The 17089-nt window shown below is 36.8% G+C and overlaps 1 long non-coding RNA gene across 4 annotated transcripts in view; it reads right to left on the reverse strand.

The window, feature by feature from the left end:
• Positions 1 to 17089, reverse strand: part of LOC137849910 (uncharacterized) — a 44201-nt gene that overhangs the window by 15537 nt on the left and 11575 nt on the right. The window contains exons 2-4 of one of the 4 annotated variants that reach the window (XR_011092161.1): positions 13601 to 13720; positions 5026 to 5100; positions 298 to 4212 (exon numbers count right to left, since the gene is read on the reverse strand). This is a non-coding gene — a long non-coding RNA (uncharacterized lncRNA). The remainder of the gene's footprint in view (positions 1 to 297; positions 4213 to 5025; positions 5101 to 13600; positions 13721 to 17089) is intronic. The other 3 variants (XR_011092162.1, XR_011092160.1, XR_011092163.1) reach the window with 3 other exon arrangements.

The following is a 17089-nucleotide window of genomic DNA, read 5'->3' on the forward strand; positions in this document are numbered from 1 at the left end:
ATTATTTCAGAAGCAAGTGGGGAAAAGATGGATTGTCTTTATACTGAGTGCAAGCGTTCGGTAAGGCAATTAAGTGGAACAGAACATAACTAGGATTAAAACCCTGTTTTAGATCCTGCCAGGACTAAAATCGTTGTCACACAGAATACGCATTTAAGCTCCAGCAAAGTTTTCATGAGGCAATCATGAACATGACTATCTAATAACTGTAAAACCTTCAAAACAGCAGACGAAGGGGAAATCTTACCACAAAGGAAAGGCATTTCCCCCCCCCCTTTTTTAATGTCAGATACACACCTGTGATAAATATAACCCCACAGCTGTCATTCAGGGCTGGGAGCCTGAGCAGAACTGGGCTGTGGGGACAGCAGCTCTCTGCGTCTCCACATGAGCTGTTTTCAGCTGGGGTTTCGGCTCACAGTTCCAGAGAAAGCAGGTGGCAGAGCCGTGGTGAATCACCGAGCTGGCAAAGATTGAGTCAAGGTTAGGGAAGGGGTTATTACACAACTTTCACGTTTGGGGTGGAGAGCGCTGGGTGCTCAGGAAGGAGTGAGCCCACGCAAACTCACTGCTTGCTGGGCAAGGTAGGAGACTTAACCCTTCACTCTGTTTATTCCTCCCTCCTCCCAGAGCAATGAAGAGGGGAAGTTATGAGTAAAAATAGAATATTATTTGAAATTACATGGTGTTTTTTGTGATGCTGGACTGCTGTCATTAAAATAGACCTCTTTGCTTTGGAGAGTGAGTCTTAATAAACTTCAAGACACATGGAGTGAGAAAATCAGAAAAGCAACCCTTTGTACGCATGTACAGAAGGAGGAAGCAGCTTTGTAAAAACCATCTCACGTCTGAAGTTTCCACTCCAGCTGCTTCAAAACTGCTCCATTTTGCAATCTTGGGTGCAAGATCCCTGGATACTGCAACCCTTAATGCCTCCACAAGACCCAGAGCACTAGCTCACCCCCAGCCCTCTCTGTTGGGTCAGGATGACAGATCTAAATAACAGGACTAATGACAGCTGATGGTATAATTAGAGCAGTGAATTAAGTGTGGGAGTCCTGCAATTTGAGAGGTAGCTTGTGACCTCTGGGCTGTGTTCATCATTGATGTGTGCCCTGGGACACCCCTCTGCAATCAGTGAGATGGCACTGGCAGAGAGTAAGCATGCTTTTCATCCCTTTCTGGCAAATACACACTGCATAGGGGAAAAATAAAATAAAAATAATAATAAAAAAGGCATGATGTTCAACCTGCCCTGAAGTTCAGAAAAATGACAAATTTAGTGCTGGGCTGAGATATTCTTTCTCATACTCACAGACAATCTGCTCCAGTATTTCTAGTTAATATCAGTAGCATGCAATATTTCTAAATTTATTGTACTCAAAGTAGTCTGATAAGGCATTAATAGATCTCACTGTACCCTTGTTACCCCTCCATGGCAGCCTGGCTTCTGGTTTCTAAGATCCCCCTGACTACATACATTGACTTTGCTGCTGCTGACGTGATCAAAACATTTTTTTTTCCTTGTGTTACATGGTGAAATTGCAGACACAGATCTTTCTGGCACTTGCTTCTGAAGAGAAAGTAGGGAAATTAATCTGTTTAGTTTGTTCTGGCTTAAATATGGAAACATCTGTTAAATTGTCTCCAATTGCCTCCTGACTGCATTAAAGTGATGACAAATTTTACCACTGGTTGCTCGGTACGTTTCATACTTTTTGCATACAAGTGCATAGTGCTCAGGACCACCATACCTGGCGGTTTTGCTGCCTGCAAATGATTGGGATTAGATTTGCAGATCAGCCTCGCATATCATATTTATATGCTTCCCCCCAGCTATCTGTTGGCACAATCCTTAAAAATCACTCCAGGAATGTTCCAAATATGTATACATTTATATATGTGTGTGTGTGTGTTTACCTTGCCTCTGGGCTGGCCTTTTGATCAGAAATTGATTCGAGAAATAGAAAGGAATTTGAACATTAATCCTATTGCTGAACCAGCATATCTGTGCTAAGCAAATAGTTCAAAATGAGAGTGCAGAAATACTCAACAGAGCTAAGCTGACAATTACTGATCAGCTGGGAAGATGGGCCATGTTCAGCAAATGATGGCCACCTCTCTCCCAGTTATCAGAAGATAAGTCAGGAGACAGCAGAGTTCTATACAGGACAGAAAGCATTTAAAGGAGTGGGAAGAATTTAAGAGAGAAAAAAGACTTGCAGATGTCACTGGGTCAGGAAAAAAAACAAACAAACAGACAAACAAACAAAACTCCTGAGTATCTGAGTGGAGAAAAGCAACTAGAAAACGGAGGAGAAGGAGCAGAGGAATGAATGGACAGTGAGGTTTGGATCCGTAATCAGAAGTTTGATTCAATACGTGGTGCCCTCAGGGAAAGGGCACTGACGTGCAATATGGGGCAGCACTAATCCTTCCTCAGCTGCTGAGGCAACCCAGATTGCAGCAAGCATTTAAGTGGGCTGAACGTAATTACCTGGTTGGCATTAAATAACAGTGTAATTAGCACTTTTTGGCACATCTCCCTCTGAACATATGGTATTCAATGCTTTTGTAAATAAGATATTTATATGACACTCCCAGCAATACTCTTAATGATGACTTTAAAGGTTATTTTCCACATTTTCAAGAACTGCTGCTTAAATTTGGGGTGGACAGCGGGGATTTCTAGTGCACAGAAATGTTGACATGATGTGCCAAATTCTGCTGACTGGTGTAAAATGTGGCTAGAACCAATAGTGTTAGTGAGGCAACTTCTGAGGCTGTAGTGGTGGAAGACTGCATTTATGGATGATCAAGGAAATTCCTTTTGAATGCAGAACCTGGGGAATTCCTCACTGCACAGAAAACTGAATGGCTCAGAATGCTACAGCAGAATGGCTCAGGATTATCCACAGAAATGATTTTAGCATAAATATTGGACATTGAAAATGAATCAAAGAAGGAACTACATCTTCATTCAGTAGCTGTTTGCTTAGATCTAACATCCTCAGAATTTTCACAATTTGAACAGTATAAATGCACAGCTTCAGTGCATTTGTTGCAATTCTTCAGCTACTGTTTGTAGTAAAATAATTTCTGAAATCATCACCAAAGTTTCTCATAAAAGTAATAATCTCAGATTTATGTTTATTCATATTTTTTACAACCCCTATTTTTAACAGAGATATTTTGCATAGAAAAATATTGCTATCTCTAAAACTGTTAAAGGTTAAGAAGAAGATTTCCTTGGGTTGTTTAATCATACCAGTTCTGCAAGGCCTCTTGGATTTTCCTTGGGAAAGTTTGGTTCTGATCATGGATCAATCTTGAGGACTAGGAAATGTGATATTTTCCTATTTATATATTTATTTTTCCCCTGGGAAAAATGAATTTGTTAAACATATTGTGGGACCCTGTGGCTAACCATGAGTCACAACTTCTGGTCAATCACCATTCAATACCTGTCTACAAAATACCAGGGATGAGGAGGGAGAGAAATGTAATAAACTCGGTGCTTTCTCTGCAAAATTAAATTATCGCAGTGAGCTTTGGATGATGTTAGGAAAGTGACACAGTGAGAAATATAACTTTTTTTCCTTCTATTGCCTTGAGTCAGTTGATAATTCACAGCGGTGAACAAAAGAAAGCCAGTGGATAACATATGTTAGCAAGGTCCCTGCAAAATTACCATCCGCATTAGACTTCTTCTTTATCGCTGAGATCCGCTGCCAGTTCACATTAAAATTCAGAGTGCTGACAAATGCATTTCTCTTAACAAGATTGCTATTATTTTATTCTATTTGCAAGGCAGGAGCAGGCCAGCAAGTGGTAAGCAGAGCTCCTGATGCTCCTGAAGGCTGTGATTTGAGGGGGAAGGATCTTATCAGTACAGGACAGCTACATCCAGCTCATAGGTCTGAAAGTCATGCAGCCATCAGCATGAAGAATTTACCCGTGTTCCTTTTTACCACTGTGAAGTGGAGGCATCATCTGACATGCTGCACCCTTCCTTCCTATCCTCCTTCCTGTCCTGATTCCCAGCTGATACCCAGCATATGTTCTCATGAAGGGATGATTATCATGACTTTGCACCTGGAAGTCCAAGCAGAGGTCGGGGCCCCACCACAATGCATATTATTCCAGCTCAGAGATGCTGTCAGTGCTTCAGCTGAACTCCTCCTGATTTCTGCTCTCAGGTCACCAAAAGTCCTAAGGCAGAAGAAAGATTTTAATTTGCTTTTTATTATTGTATTGGAAAAGGGGTTGCAATATTCCCACATTCTTTTAACATCCCCAAGTTGCCAACCATATTGGTTGGTTTCTTTCTGGGGAAGTTTTGCATTTTCCCCATGCTTCTACCTTGACCCTCAGCTGTTACCAGTTCATGTAGGCAATGAACTGTGATCTCTCACTGCGAATATCTGGTTTTACCTGAAAATATTTTGCTTTGCTAGACTCTAAATGCATATTAAAGAAAGGTAGAGGAATCTTTATCAGGGACACAAATAGAGTATCAGCACAGATAACTTGTTTAACAAGACTGTTAGAAGTTTCAATATTTCATCAAAACTATCACCACCACCACCACCACCCCTCCAACATTAAGTGTTCCAGTGCAGTGTTTTTTCACTGATTTTGGGTAGGAAATATTCCACCTGTTTGCAAGCACTGGAACTGTCAAACTTGACAACCTGTGTGTACCTGCTGTAAAATCTGTGCTGATAATCTGTGTCTCAGTCTCCAAAGATCTGAATGCTTTCAGCAGATCATCTAACCTCTCCAATAAAAATATCTAACCTCAGATCATCTAATCAAATCCTCTAACCTCTCAAACCTTTCTAGCTATTTATGAATCACATACACACCACCAGAGTGCCTATGCTGATAACAAATGTAATGCTCAAAAATCCAGAGAACATTGGTAAAACAGCTAGCTGGACACATGCTGCAGCCCAAACTCTCCTCTTGGGATTGCCACCATGAATCAAATGAAAAAGAGAGCAATTCAGGGCAGTATCTCACCTGTTGATATGTGGGTCAGACATTTTTGTCAAGCTTACGCTTACTGGTTGAATTTTGATTGACTGTTGATGAATTCTGAGAAAAAAAAAAAAAGGTAAAAAAAAGATAAATATGTGTTTATGATTTTATTCTTACTAGCTGTATTTTCTACCAGTGGGTTTTTGGTGTTGGTTTTATTTATTTATTTTTTCCTGTCATTAGACAAAAATTGTTCAGTTATGGAATAGGAGGAACCCAGGCTGTGCACACACCATATTTTGTATATTGAACAATAATCAAACCTTCAGCTGTGAGCTAGAATTCTTTCAAGACAACCCTAATTTTCCAAAGGAAAAGAGATTAAATCTGAACTGCTGAGTCTTTTTCAGTTTCAGCGATTGCTGGCGAGAGAGGACCTGAAACTCTTGCTTTATACTCACCCTTGGTCATACGCAGTCACACTCCAAGTGGGTAATTAAGAGTCATTTGACTGTTTACTTAATATCATAACCATGTCTCTAATCTAGAGTTTTTAAGTGTTTGTTGCAAGACAGGAGTATAAACATTCATGGAAACTTCATTTGTGATTTCTCAGTGCACTAGATGGCACTAAAGCATGGCTTTTATATACAAGGGGAAAAATCCCCACAAAAATGGATATGTAGGTTCAGTAAACCTAAAGTATTTTGGTCAGGTATATTTTATGAAAGTTCTTTGATATATTATTTGTAATTTTTCATTTTAATTTTCAGATCATCAGAAACAGAGAATTAATTACACCCACTTTGATATTAAAAGAATTTCAAATTGAAAATAAATAATGCTGGGAAGTTAAATAAAAAAAAAAATGTAGAAACTAATTTACCCCAGGCTAGATGCAAAATTATTCTAATGTTCAAAGATTATGGTGCTTGATGCAAGTAAAAAAAAAATGTTCCGTACCAATTACATGGCTTTTTCATGAACTTTAGTTATCAAAAACATTAAAGTCACGCACACACACACACACACACACACACAAAAAAAAGTAATAAAGTCTTCAGGTTTTCCATATAGAAAAATCATTCATAATGTACAAGCAAATAGCTACATACTGTCTCCCAGACAGCATGTTCAAAACAGGAGGCAGAACTATCTTGTAAGAACAAGGTACTTTCCCCCCAACATAAGCAGCAAGGGAAAAAAATAAACCTTGTGTGCATGTATATATATATATATTATATATATGTAATGTATATATATATACTTCTCCCCCTCCCTTCAAATGAGGAGCTATGGTTTGGCTAATTTGAAGTTTCTCTTAATGTATTCTTATGTACTGTATACAGCCATGTTTGCTTTCTTATATGATCACAATAAACAACAACAAAGGAAATATGAAGGGTGGATCCCTTATAAAACTAAGCTTTCTACAAAAAATCATAAAGAAATATATCTTAGGTCATCTTCAGTATTTTTGTCTTGTTTTAATGCTCAGGGTGCTTACGGAGATGTTTCAAGTATATGATGTTAAGATGATTCTAGGATTATTCATTGAAATTTCTTAGGAAAAAAAAAAAAAAAGAGGAAAGACAAGAACAGAGCACTAAAGGGAAAAAAAAAATGAAAAAAAGGATATAAGGTTTATTATAATCAAGTTGTCTCTAGCTGTGTGGTGTTGCAGCACTTTGCTTCCTGTATAGCAAAATTGTAGCTGTTGGTCTAAATGCCAGCAGCCCACACCATATAAAAGGCAGTTCACAAATGTTATGGTTTCATGCTAATGACTGTCATCGATATGACATTGATTTCAAAAACAGTCATTTACCTGCAGGGGCTGACAGGATCTGTTCCTCAGCAAAGAGCTGGAGCTTCATTTAGCTGCTAAGCCAGCTAAAGGTCTGATTCACCAGACTTTGGTTCTGCCATGATCAGTGCTGTGTTTTTTTTTTTTGTTGTTGTTTTGGGAGGAGAGACCTGTGTATCTTCATGGAGATGTTGCCCTCATGTTTATAATAGCAAACCCATAAATATGTGCTATTGAATTTATTATTTGCCTGTCAACTGCATCAAAGCCTGCATCTCAAGGACAAGTATTTCATGGGAAAAAAACTCAAATGCCCACATGTAACTATTAAACGTGACCCAAGAGCACACAGGTCCTTAAATTACAGTGTTTGCAGTGGTCAGCTCGTGCTATTCTGGGGGCTAATATTTTTAGCACCCCTACAGAAAACTTCCCTGAGAATCAGAAGTTATACAGTTTCAAGAATACTTGTTGTCAGCTCTGTAAGCACTCATTTTCCACACTTCAAAAGCATCACTACAAAAAAAGGAAAATAGACAAAGGGAAATACATATATTATCAATGTTAAAATATATATTTATATTTGGTTGACAACTTTGAAATGATAATATGGTATCATCCTCACTAATGTTAATTGCTACAATTCCACCATTGAGCTGGTACCTTACTGTTTAAATATGATAAAAGGTCATGTCTTGGCTGTTTCATAGGGATGTTATTGATCTAAAATGAACATCTTTTTTAAAAATTAATTACAGACATTATTGATAACACCTCAGCTTATTAAAAATGAAAGCCTGTTAAACTTCCTAATTTACTTTTCACCATGCTGTTTGCAATTCATTCAGTCTAGACAATTTCACCTTTTTTCTCACTCGGTTTCATTTTTTTTTGATTCATATGATAAGTTAAGCTTGCAGCTACCAAAAGGGACTTTTTAAAATAAAGTTTCTTAACAAGAAAAAAAAAAAAAAGCAGCCCACTTGTCCTGATTATCTCTCCCTTTGCTTTTGTGTTACATTTTTTGCTCACATACAAGAGGAAATACACTAAGTAACTATTACATACTCACAGCCCTTCTTCTTGTTCCCTCCTCAATTCAAACCTGCAGGACCCCAGTGCCCACTCAGGCAGTGGCTTTTTGCATAAGATGGGGAGTTTTTCCATCCCATCCAAGCATAGGTCTGTAGGTGTGTCTGAGTCTGAGGTCCTGTCCCAAGGTCAGCAGTGCAGGTGACCTACCTTCAGGCACTTCAACAGGGTACCTCTCTTGGGCTGCTTTAGGAGAAACAGTCCAACTGAAAATCCAGCGTAGGTCCACTTTATCTAATTTCAACTCCTACTGAAAATTAGTGGCACTATTTTTCTTCCCATAACTCCAATGATCTCTGCATGCTCTTCAGCAAGAGCAGATTCACCTCCCAAAACTGATTCCAGCCCCAAGTTGAGAGATACCCAATGTGGAAGCACTGCACCCCTCTTTGTGAAGCTGAATCTCAGAATCCATGGGGTCAAGAGGACACTTGGGTCACTGGTGGGATGAAGTCTCTCTGATCCTTTTATCTTCTTCCACTAACTAGTAAGAAAGTCTAGAAAATCACTTAGATGACTAATAATCCCATGCAGAGGCTTGCCATGGATTTATATGGGCTTTGGACTTGTCCCCAATTCAGCAATTAAGGACACGATTATGATTATATGCATGATTAGTTAAGTACATGGTATTGATTAGTGACTATGTCACTATGTCACATCACTGTAGCATTTGTCCAACAACAAACACGCCTCTGGCAGATCACTGTAATATTTCAAAACATGATTTGTATAGTTTCCATAAGAAAATGTTGGCAGCATTTTTAATCAGTTATATTAATTTTTATAATGATTTATGTCTATTGACATAAATCCATGTCTATTGAGATTATTCTTATTTTTTCCTTCTCCAATTCCCCTTCTTTCTACTTTTCAACGAGGAAGAAAATATCTGATGGAAAAGTAGAACAAGACATTTAACCAAAACTATTAGCAAACAATGTTTCAGAGTCTGGTTTCAGGTTCTAATGTTTTCCCTTGATGATTCACACACAAATAAATTACTTTATTCAAGCAGCCATATGTTAACACAGCCAACAGTTAGAGTCTTAAATAAATATTAAAAACAGATTTAATTTTTCATTTTACAAAAGAGGTAAAACAGCATCATTGTAAAGAAGCCTGCACACCTCAAGGGGCTGTTCATTTCTTTATAATTTAGGTTCATGTAAAAAAAAAAAAAAGCAAGTAGAATGCACTGCAGGATAGAGACATCTTTTCTTTGCATTTCCATTATCTGTTGAAGGAATTCAATTCCAAAGTACCAAATGTTATGAACAACTAATGAACACCTTCAGAGAACTAAGTCAACTGAAACCCCATCACATCAATGTTATATTCTAATACCTTTTTTTTTTTTTTTTTTTTATCAGTCAGTTATATTCTTACCATTGCTCTCACTACCTAATATGAAATGTTACTTAGAAAGGAAGCCTGTCTAGATCACTGATGCTGATCTAGTGTAACTGTGTAAGTTAGGAAGGCAATAGAATAAAATACAGAGAAAAATCAATGCAGCATAGGAGGTTGTTTTATTCTTTAAATATTTTCCACATGCTCCTGTCCAATCTCAGCCGATGGGATGCATTGTAGGAATTGCTGTGTGCTATTCTAAGTCCTGTGTTTGCAGATCTGTGTATATCACAAGTGTCCCCTCTGACCTTACAGCCTATGAATCAATGTGGGGAAGAGAGGTGAGCTTGAAGGAAAGAAATGGGTAGCTAGTAAATGTGAGGTTAAGGAGATTCTGCTGTGTGGGAGATTTTTATAGACATACATAATGTGTACGTGTGGGTCTGTATGTGTCAGAGCATATCTATCTATAAAATAAAAGTTGGTTACAATAGATGTTCTTATCTGACCTACTTAAAATTGAACATGAAAGCACAGTTAATTTCATCTCCTATCTGTCAGATTGATATAAATCTCCTGTTCAGTATTAATTATTGTAAGCATGAATATTCTTCATTTTGGGGAGAGACCTGATGGCTAAAGCTACTGAAGACAGAAATCCCAAACTCATTAAAATTCCCTCCCACACCCCCTCACTGAATATGTGTGTAACTTTTCAGACAAGATTCACCACTGCTCAGGCTGTCATACAGGGTTTTGCACCTTCAGATAAAGAGTGTAAAACACTTCCTCTGAGATGCATTCACAATTTTAAATTCAGTTTAAGTTCATTGTGCTGTGAAATACGCAGGAACAAAGTGGTCTCAATTTCCATCTAAGCCTCACCTAAATGCTTGCAGCTTGTTTTTCTTCTGTTTCTTTCTGCTTTTATATACTGTGATATATCCTACTTGACCTCAGTAGTTCATAGGGATGTAGGGTGTTAGTAACGTTTTTTGTTCTCTTTTGATGAAATAATATTCTCCTAACCAAAATTATGTCAGTGAGAAGCGTAGAAATCAGGAATTGAAAGCTAAGATTAATCTGCCATGGTATTGCATGAAAACCAAGTACAGAACAAAAACTTGCTTTACATCTTTGTCTCTGTCTATAGGTTTAAACAGCATAGGATGAAGTCCCTTTCTACCTGGAGGCCAGTTTTTTGAAGGCCTTGATCCAGAAAACTGATGCTCCCAAACATCCACGGGAGCTTCGCAGATTTCTGACCCCTACCAAACAAGGTGATCTACCTTGTAACAGTCCAGAAGAGCTCTGCCTTGAAACAACTCTTGGTAATCTCAATGTTTGGTCTAGTTATAGGAATTAGATTTTGTTTTCTTACCAGCAAGCTCCATGCTAGTATTTGTTCTGTATCCAGAACAAAAAGTATTTAACTTCACTCAGAAATGCTGAGCTATTAATAAGATGTTTTCATTAGATGCTTGAAATTAGTGTAATGGGAAAACAAACAAACAAACAATTAAACAAAAAACAACACTAATCAGACATTACCACCCCCAAAACAAGACAGACCCCTCCCAAAATAGTCAATAAACTCATAATTACATGTTCTGCCAAGATTCTTGAAAATCAGGTTTGACTCCCTGTTCTGTCAGAGTTGAAACCAGAACTGTTTCTGATGTGTTAAGTTAGTCCTATAATTGCTGAACTCCTCTAGTTGTAAGAAATGTTCAGAAAATGACAGAATGACAGGGTTTTTTTTTTTTGTGTTTTTTTTTTTTTTTTTTTTTTTTTTTTTTTTTTTTTAATGAAATCATAGGTAGAAAATGTCTGGGAAGTTCTTTCTCTGAATTGCTGAAGTTTGGTTTCTCAGTGTTGTTTCAGAATTATCTTCACCCCTTCCTGTAGCACAGGTAGGAAAGAGTTTCATTCTTGAACCCAAAAGAAGATGCTGTCCAGCAGAGGGGTCAATGTTGCCTCTACCATGAAGAAGAATTGGTCATGAGAAGAAGGGCTCTAGAGACAGCACTGAACAGAAATAATTGCATTTGCATTCTTTACTTGTGGCACAACATATCTATATCTACATATATAGATATATTACGTGTATGTGTATATGTATATGCATATGTATATGTATATGTATATATATATATAAAATAAATAAAACAGAATGGAAAGAATACATTTGTGTTTTGTACTAAAAGTAAGGAGAAAAAGCACAGTTTAGACCGGGCAGTTCCAGACCCCTTTGAATGGCTTCCATATTCTCACAGCCAGGTGTTTCTAAGAAATATTTAGTAAATGGACTCTCATGCTGTAGTCAACAACCCTCATGCCACCATTTCCAGTGGGAAAAGTACCTCTGCAGTGGCCAGCTCATAATTGTTGGTTAAAAAAAGTACTTGCTCAGCACAAAACATCTTCACAGAGCTAGACATGTCTGTCAGGGTCAGATTTTAAGGTAAGATTTTGAAGGAAAAAACAGAACAGCAGATGAAGGACACCATAAACTGGTTTAATCTAGATGTTCATTCCCTAATCTCTCAAACATCTATGGTTTTCTTTAACTCTGCATGAACCTTTGTACAGTGTGTTTAGTTGCATTGTGCACTGTGTTTTCAAAGTCCTTTGGTTTGAGAGGAGAAAAACAGAAAAAATCCTCAACTCAGAGTCACTCTACAAGACATTTATTCATCAAAAATAATTGTGGTCAGACATTTAGCTGAGAATGCCGGTATTTGTCCTAATGTTCTGTAAATGTTTATACCAAACTTAAATGAATGTAAATACCCCATCTCTGAGCTCTGTGGTAAATCGTTTGTTCTGCACAGAGAGCGTTTGGCGGGGAACTTATGCTCCAGCCCATTCCTATTGAAATAGTTGAAACCGATGGCAACTGGCCATCTAATCCCTGAGCTCAAAAGTAAATACTTTACTCCACAAGCAAAGCTGAAAAAATCTGAGCCACATTGTGGTCACTCTTGTTCCAGAGAGAAAATAATATGTGCCAGCCCTTATTCCTGATACAATTTATTTATCTCTTCATGCTGCTGAGCTCTGCAACCTGACACATTAGAAGTCATGTCTAGGCTCTTTTCCCTCCATCTCAGAGCTCTGGTATTTGTCTCCACAGATTTTAGCTTATGGGTCAAAGGGACCCAAAGTCTTCTGCAGTAGACTGCAGAAGTTTCAGTCTGCTTTGAATGAAACCTTGAGAATTTCTTTTCACTGCAGGGAAAACTCCTATTGATTTCAAAGGGAAGAAGGAGTGCAGTCGTGTGCTTTCCACCTCTGAAAATCAGAGCTCCCAGATGCACATTTAAGACTAGCAACAGACAGGTATCAGTTCCGCTAATTAAGTCTCATTTATCTTAACCATTTCACTTTTTAATCAGATAACACAATGATAAGATGCTATAAAAATATATGACAGATAGTCAAGGTCTAGACTTCTCTAATGTGGCAATTTTTTTTTTTTTTTTATATTATGATCTTTCTTTGTATATGCAGATGAACTGCTCTTTTATTAACTTCCCTTTGTAAGCATTTCACATGCAAAAATATCAGATATGAATTTGAAAAAAAAAAAAAAAAAAACTTTCCAAAACTGATGAGAATGAATTAGCTCATAATTGCACTGATTGATAAGTTCAGTACAAAGCAATAAAATTGTACCATTATCAGGATTTGAACTTAATATGGGGAATTTTTTTATTACTGTTTATTTAATATATATAAAAAAAGTGTTTTTGGATGTATTCTATAAGAACTGAAGTGTTGAAGTAGGTTAAAAAATCTGTAAGAGAACAGATGGCTATATAGAGATATATGTAGGACAGATATTTGTTCATTCTTATTACTTGAATTACACTATTTTTGTATAATTATTCTGATGGTAAGGATTTGTTTTATGGGTGCTTTCCATAAATATGTACAGTATCTGGTAGACAGAAATATGAAACAAGTGTGGCCATCTATCCCCACAGAACATCTCTGTTACAAATTTAAAAAACAATCTAAGAACATCAGCATGTTTCCTCCATTATCAGCACAGAGCAATAACGCACCAGAGTTCAACTCAATATAGCAGATAAAAAAATAACAATATTTAATGTCTAGAAAGTGAAGCTAGGCACCACCCTGTCTAGGAAATATATTTTTGGATCGGAGGCACATCAAGCATACTAATGATGGCCTTGGACTTCTGTTGAACACTTTAACTCAAAATGTTATAAGGCTTTGTTTTTCAGGTAGTCTGATTCTCCACAGTTTTCATCTTCTGATTTGTGTACTAGAAATTTACAAATGGAAAGGAATCCCACAGTGAAGGCTCCTAACAAGAAACTTGCTCAATAAACTTACTTCTCTTCGTTGCATTTGTGGGTTCCAAATAAATCCTTGAGATCTTAATGGATTTCAAGGACCTTTCAATCCGTTCAAGAAAATTTTGTGTTTCTCAATACATTAATTTCTTCTCAAACTCTTGGGAAAAAAAAAATGCAGTGTGACTTTAAAATTATCTCACTGGGAATATTTCAGAGAAAAATGAATTCCATGTGAAAAATAAGAAACATCAACACGTTCTTATTAATTCTTATTAGCACATCATTTTATCATAGAAAAAAGAGGCAATATTTGGGGAAAGCAAGTAGAACGTAAGGGAGTTACCAATATGAACATTTTCTTTATCTTAACCCAGAAACTCTCTGGTTCTCATGGAAAAGGCTAATCACAAGTCAAAAAAAAAAAAAAAAAAAAAAAAAAAAGTGGGCCTAACCAAAAAAAAAGTAAAACAACCCAACCACCAATGATAATATGCTTAGTGGGAGAGGAAATATGCAGAATAGCCAAAAATTTAAAGGCCCCTTTTGGTGAACAGGAACTCCCACAAACAGACAAATGGTGACAAAAACTATCAAGCTACGTGATCCTGCTATCAGAGCCACATCTTTTGTTCAGGGCAAATTGCCACAGCCTCTCTGTCTGTGTCTCTGAGGCTGCTTTGTGGGGCTAACAGAAGGCAAAATAGAGGGTTGTGAGTCTTTCAAATAGTTTTGTAATAGAAAAGTATCTGTGACCTACACAGCCCTTTCAAACTTATCCTTTAAGGTCAAGTTTTCTCCATTTACACGGGGCTATCATTGAGAGCATGAATAGGTTTTTAGTACGACTTTTTTTAACTTTTACATTTCTTCAAAATAGGGTAGAGTGTTGCTAAAAATATTGGCTTTAAAGAAAGGGTATGGTATTACAGTTTAGGAATTGCTAGGTTATCCAGAGTCTTCATCTTGCACCTCAGTACTATGTAAATATAATGCTGTCATACAAGAGAGGAAGTAGCAGAATGAAATATCACTTCTATTTGCACAATTATGTTGTTTGGTAGGACAGCTTGAAACTCATTAACTGACCTTTAAAACAAAAATCAAAATGATTATATTAATGGCTATAATTTGTTTCATAATGTTTTAATCCTTGATTTAGATTTGGTGAGTGAACAGTTAAGGTATTAGTGTCATTATCAACATATTATTAACATAGATCCATTGTGAAAGTTAAAAAATTCACTTTCTAGTAACAACCAGAGACTGTAACTCATAATTTTCTTTTGAGATTTGGAATATCTGGCACAGCTCAGAAACTTTCACTTACTGTAGTCATATTGTTCCATAAGAATTTCAGTTTTTGTGATAGTGGGGCTTCAGACCCTAAGACTGCAAAGCTTGTATTGCGAATATTCAAATACAAAGCTATACATGAAAATATAAAAAAATACCTAAGTACAGGAACACATCCCAAATTTACTATCTTTTTTAATTTTTTAGTCTGATGATTGTGTTGCTCACCTCAATATTTAGAAAATGAAGTGACTTATGAATATTGAAAGAGTGAGTAATTAAAATTTCAACAGCATAGAAAAACTCTCTTAGATCTTGATGAACGAAGTCATGTTCTTTAACTCTGCTTTATAGAATATTTTTTTATTAAAATTATTTTAATTTATGATTAATTGACTTAAACCAGAAAAATGTAATATAAAAAAATCAGAATTTCCCATATTTTTCTTTCCTGTTCTTTTCTCTTGACATTTATGTCTTTAATTGTGAAGCTTTTTTTTTCTTTTTTTTCTTTTTTTTTCTTTTTTTTTTCTTTTTTTTTCTTTTTTTTTCTTTTTTTTTCTTCTTTGTCTGGCAATCTGTGACTTATATTGGAAACATATTTGAATAGACTGTGCCTGCTTCTTTGAGATTGCATTAGGCTATTGATGGCAGTTAAACCAGAATGCATTTTTTAACTGAAATTCAGAGTATGTCAGAACATAAACTGAGCTCTCTTAAGTGTTTGAATAGATTATCAAGATGATATTTTATCAGTATTAGGGATATTATAAATGTATTTATATTGCAGGAAAATAGATTCTAAAACATTTAACAAAAAAAAAGATATATTGATTTCTACCAATCCCTCAGAAATTCCATTCAACAATTTTTGTCCTGTGGTCCTAAAACAATATAAGTTGTGAAGAGATAAGATAGCTTAGAGTTTTAATGGTCCTTTCTGAAAGGGAAATCACTCTGCAAGGCCCTTTAGCAAGTCGTTGTCTGAATGCTTCCAAAGCAGAACCTATACTGAAATATTAAAACATTCCGAATTTGTGTTATTTTAATCTTATTAAGGGAGAGCTGGGCAGAAGTGGTGCAGGTACCCCTTCCCAAGCTTCATTCTTACACACTGCTTGAATAAGCCACCATTTTTCCTCTGACCACAAATAAATAAAGAATAGAGCTGCAGCAAGGTACTGGAAGAACATTAGCTTGATTATTTTTCTCACCATCTTGTTCCTCCCTTGCCAATAGTTGCTGTACCAGAAACCAGATCTTGTCTGTATGGCTTCAGAAGAGCTGGACCTTGGTGGGACATGAGACCCAGGATACACTGGGTACGTTTCCACCATCATATTACACAGATCCCCATATTGTTTTGTGTTACATAATTATCCAACACTGCTCCAGTGAGCTTTATACCTGCACAGATGTCACTCAGCCAGCAGGGGAACACATATTGTCAGGTTGTGCCATGAAAATACTGCTTTGGTGGACTTCAGCACAGCCTTTACATTATTTCAGAAACTTTAAAAATAAACCAGATAATAACAATAAACTAGATAATAACTCTAATATAATAATAATAACAATAATGACAGCAACAATGGTGTTTTGTTACTGCAGAACAGCCCTTGGGAAACATGTCTTTACTGATGGAAAAGTGGCATGATACCATGTTACGTTATGGTGTGGATGCTGCCTGTCTCACATAGATGGACAGCTGAAAGTTCTGTGAAACTTAGCACTTTGCACTTCAGGTGAACATATTTTGATACATTCACACTTGCATCCTTATACCCTGTCTTTGTTATAGCTTTGTCCTGGAAAGAGAAGAAGGAGATATGAAGATAGGGTTGTAGCAAGAGTCACCCCGGTTATGCCCTGCATGTTCAGCACAATGCAGCAGGTCTGTGGATGGAGGTAATGATTGCAATCATTTGCCATAGCAGCAAACCTCTGCGTAGGCCGTTAAAAGAAAGAATTGCACCCTACCTTCTCTTGGAGGATAGCACAGTGACTCATAACAGCCTTAGTATTGCTCAGCCTGAGATTGAGGAGTAGGAAGGGAAGAGACCTCACAAATACTGAGTTTACAAATAACAGTGAATTACTGATTCCAATACTTGCTGTCACAAACTCAGAGAATGTCACTTTTTCTCTGTATACATTGCTGTTCCTACCCCTAGAAATCCCTTGAAGGCCAATGCAAACTCTCTCAATGACATTCTCTTAAGTTAGGTGCTTT

This window comes from Anas acuta, chromosome 1 (assembly GCF_963932015.1).
Source record: "Anas acuta chromosome 1, bAnaAcu1.1, whole genome shotgun sequence".
NCBI classification, from domain to species: domain Eukaryota; kingdom Metazoa; phylum Chordata; class Aves; order Anseriformes; family Anatidae; genus Anas; species Anas acuta.